We start from the raw sequence: 4,368 nt of genomic DNA on the forward strand, positions 1-4,368 counted from the left end.
CAGTTCCTCTGGTCATTTTTAATTGGATTTTTAAGTTCCTTTTTGCTATTGGGTCCTTATATGGAGGAGTTCCTTATATGAGTTCCTTATAGGGTTCCTTATATGTTTTGTATATTAATGCCTTGTCAGATAGATGGTTAGACAGATAGATATTTTCTCCTATTTCATAGGTTGCCTTTTCATTTTACTGATTATTATTATTATTATTATTTTTTTTTTTGCAGTGCAGGACTTTTTAGTTTAAATCCTGCTTGATTTTTTTGCTTTTGTTGCCTGTGCTTTTGGCATCACATCCAAAAAATCATTGCCAAGACCAATGTTAAGGAGCTTTCTTCCTATGTCTTTTTCTAAGGGTTATAATGCTTCAGGTGTTTTATTTATGTCCTTAAAATATTTTGAGTTTGGGGTGCCTGAATTGATCAGTTAGTTGAGTATCCAATTCTTGGTTTCGGCTCAGGTCATGATCTTGTAGTTCATGAGATGGAGCCCCACATCTCTCTCTCCCTCCCTCTCTGCCCCTCCCCCACTCATGCTACCTCTCTCTCAAAATAAATAAACTAAAAAAAATATTTTGAGTTAATTTTTGTTAGTGGTATAAGACTGGAGCTCATTCTTTTGCATGTGATTATCCAGTTTTCCAAACACCATTTGTTAAAGAGACTATCATTTCCCCCTTGTCTATTCTTGGCTCCCTTGTCACATATTTGTTAACCATATATGAGTGGGTTTATTTTGGAGCTTTTAACTGTGTTGCATTGGCGTATGTGCCTGTTTTTATGCCAGTACCATACTGTTTTGTTTACTATAGCTTTGTAGTATAGTTTGGAATCAGGAATGTGATGTCTCCAGCTTTGTTCTTTCTCAAGATTGCTTTGGCTATTCAGGGTATTTTGTGGTTCCATATGAGTTTTAGGACTGTTTGTTCTACTTCTGTGAAAAATGGCATTGGAATATTGGTAGAGATTGCATTGAATCTACAAATGACTTTGGGTAGTATGGAAATTTTAATAATATCCTTCCAAGGGGCACTTGGGTGGCTCAGTCGACTGGTTGAGCGTCTGACTTCGGCTCAGGTCATGATCTCGCGGTCTGTGAGTTCAAGCCCTGCGTCGGGCTCTGTGCTGACAGCTCAGAGCCTGGAGCCCGCTTCGGATTCTGTGTCTTCCTCTCTCTGCCCCTCCCCTGCTCATGCTCTGTCTCTCTCTCTCTGTCAAAAATAAATAAACATAAAAAAATTAAAAAAATAATATCCTTTCAACTATGAACATGGGATATCTTTCCAATTATTTACACTTTCTTCAACTTCTTAAATCAATCAATCAATCAATTACTGTTTTCACAGTATAAATCTTCACTTCTTTGGTTAAATTTATTCCTAAGTTTCTTGTTCTTTTGATAATATAAATGTGATTTTTTAAAATGTCTTTTTCAGACAGTTCATTATTAGTGTAGAGAAACTTGAGGAAAAGGAAGGTCTATTGTATTACCAAAGTTTTTACTCTTCCCATTATACTTTATTTCTTCCTAATGTTTCAAGATTCCTTCTCTTATTATTTACTTCCTGTTTCATTAATTGCCTTTAGCCATTCTTTTAGGGTAGGTCTTCTGGTGACAAATTCTCTTAATTTCCCTTCATCTAAGATAGTCTTGATTTCTCCTTTTTCCATAAAGAATATTTTCACTGCATATGGAATTCTGGGTTGATATTTCTTTGCTTAGCATTTAAAAATAGTGTGCCACTTCCTTCTGGCCTCAAGGTAGAGTCACAAGTAGGAGTTGTGTAGAGAAGGTTGTACTTCTCCTGAACTTGTATTGGAAATCTGCTGTAATTTGCATTAGTTTCCCATGGAAATAAAGTGTCATTTATCTCTTGCTACTTTCTAGATTTTCTTTGCTTCTAATTTTCAGCAGTTTGATTATAATGTATTGTGACATGAATTTCTTTGGGTCTATCCTGTTTAAGGTTTGCTCAGCTTCTTGCATTTGTAGGTTTATGTCTTTTGGCAAATTTGGGGAATTTTCAGCCATTATTTATTTTTACTTATTTGTTTGTTTTATAGTTAGCTTTATACCTAACATGTGGCTTGAACTCATGACCCCAAGATCAAGAGTCGCATACTCTACCGACTGAGCCAGCCAGGGACCCCTCAGCCATTATTTCTTTGAGTACTACTTTAGTGTCATTCTTTCTTATAACCTGATAGGAATCTGATGGCATGGATGTTAGATCTTTTGTTACAGAACGTCAGGTCCCTAAGTATCTTTTTTTCATCTATTTTTTTCTGTTTTTCAGAAAGAGTAATTTCCCTTCTTTCTTCCTTCTTTTTCTTTCTTTCTTTCTCTTCTTTATTTCTTTCCTTCTTTCCTTTCTTCTTCTTCTTCCTCTTCCTCTTCATTTCTAGTTGGTTTTAATAAATGGCAGTACCATATCACATACTACACCAGTTCAGGGTGAGAATTTTTTAATAAAGCTTTTCTAATATTAAAACTGCTTCCTTTCATATCATCCTAAGTTCTACCCAAATTGAAGGAAGAGTTGCTGGATGGGCCCTAAGTTTCCTGGGGGAAATCCACATTGACATGTTCTCTCTTTGTAAGGTGATAAAACAGGAAGAACAAGTTCTAGCCCCCAAAGAAAGGACTAAGAAGCAATAAATATGTTGCTCCATCCTTATGAGGCCTGCCTGAGCTTAAAAAGGAACTATACCCTTAACACACAAGTGTTTTTCATCATGACAGTGGCTCCTATTGTTTCTTGCAGCAGAGAGCCCTGGGCTGCTCCTTGAGCCTCTACCCTCTCTCTAACACCAGCAGTAGTAAGCTAGGGCATGGATGGCCTCAGTCATCTTGTTCATGTCCTACTTCTTGATCATAGTGCCCTGGTTGTGAAAAGCCTCCAGCAGCTCATGTGATGACCTCTCTGGCATCAGCATCCTCCAGTGCTTCTCCCTGCACTCAGTAATCATCCACTTCATGGCCAGGAAGTGGCGACGCCAGTCAGCCAGTAGCACAGGGAGCTGGTAGAAATGGCCACCTCTGAGGATGGGTACCAGCCCAATCACAGGCTCACAGTTCTCCAGTGCTTGGTGGAAGATGGTGTAGGGGTTGCGTTTGATGGCTGCCTGTTCTGCAGAAGCATGGTACTTCTCAAAATGCTTCCTTTCACAGCTTCCAGAGTCTGCATCACGAAGGATGTGGCCAGTACTTTGTTTCTGCCTTTCATCATCATGTTGGAGGATTTGCTGATCACTGGGTCTTCAAACACAGAGCTTGTTTTCATCGCTGGGGCAGCTTTGATAAGCTGAGTCTTCCTGAGTTCCTGCTCATACTTCTCAGAGTGGGCAATTTCTACTGTCCTATGTTTACATCTACTCATTCTTTCCCTTATCAACTCTGTTCTGCGGTTGGCCCCTTCTAGCAATTTTTCATTTTGGTTTATATTTTCAGTTCTAAAATTTGATTTTTCTTTATGTCTTTTATTTCTTTGCTTGGACATTATATTTATTTGATGGGAACTCTGGGACTTTCTATATTTTCATTTTCTTCAAGCTTTTACATAATTTTTCATCGAAGCACCATGATGACTAAAATCCTTGTCACGTAATTCTGTTATTTGTAACTTCTTGTTTTCATCTGATGATTTTCTTTTCCTCATTCATATTGAGATTTTCCTGAATCTTAGTATGATGAATGATTATTTTTAGTGTGTCCTGGCAATTGGGGCTATTATGTTACGAGACTGTGGATCTTATTAAACATTCATAGGACTCTGTAGTCACCACACAAGAATTGGAAGTGGTATATTGCTTCATTACTGCCAATTAGGGATGCAAGTCCATGTTTTCTACTAGGCCACCTTTGACATTCCATGGGGAAGAGCCTTTTGTTATTTTGGGGCAGAGACAAAATTTCAAGTCTTTACTAGGCCTCTGCTGATATCATCTTGGTTGGGAGGAGAAAGAATGCCTCATTACTGCACCTGACATGGCCTCCACTATCACCATGGAATGGGGGGCCTCCTTACCACTGGGTCAAAATGGAAGTTTTGGCTATCTACTCTGCCTTTTTTGCACCACCCTGATACAGGGGAAGAGATGACTAGTTATGGCTTTGTAAAGGTAGAAGTCTAGGTTTCCTACCTGTCTTATTCTGTAATGGGTTGAGATGCAACCACAATTTTTATCCCATAGTGTTTGGCTGGAGTAAGGTGGTTATTGTCTAAAAGTTTTCTGTCTTACTGGACTGCCTTTATCCTGGTCCTTTGGCTAGAGAGAACAAGTTTTACTTAAAGCATGTTTAGACTGCATTCATGGGTGTGTCCTGGTTACAAGCTTCTAATGTACCCAATCCAGGATATTAGGCAAAAGG

The 4,368-nt window shown here is 38.6% G+C and overlaps 1 pseudogene; it reads right to left on the bottom strand.

Annotated features, from left to right (window-relative positions):
- Positions 1–2,432: 2,432 nt before the first annotated feature.
- On the bottom strand, positions 2,433–3,483 carry LOC121025452 (28S ribosomal protein S7, mitochondrial-like; annotated as a pseudogene).
- Between the last annotated feature and the right edge of the window lie 885 nt (positions 3,484–4,368).

The sequence above is a fragment of the Herpailurus yagouaroundi genome, unplaced genomic scaffold (assembly GCF_014898765.1).
Source record: "Herpailurus yagouaroundi ecotype Mexico unplaced genomic scaffold, PumYag 67641, whole genome shotgun sequence".
Lineage (NCBI taxonomy): Eukaryota > Metazoa > Chordata > Mammalia > Carnivora > Felidae > Herpailurus > Herpailurus yagouaroundi.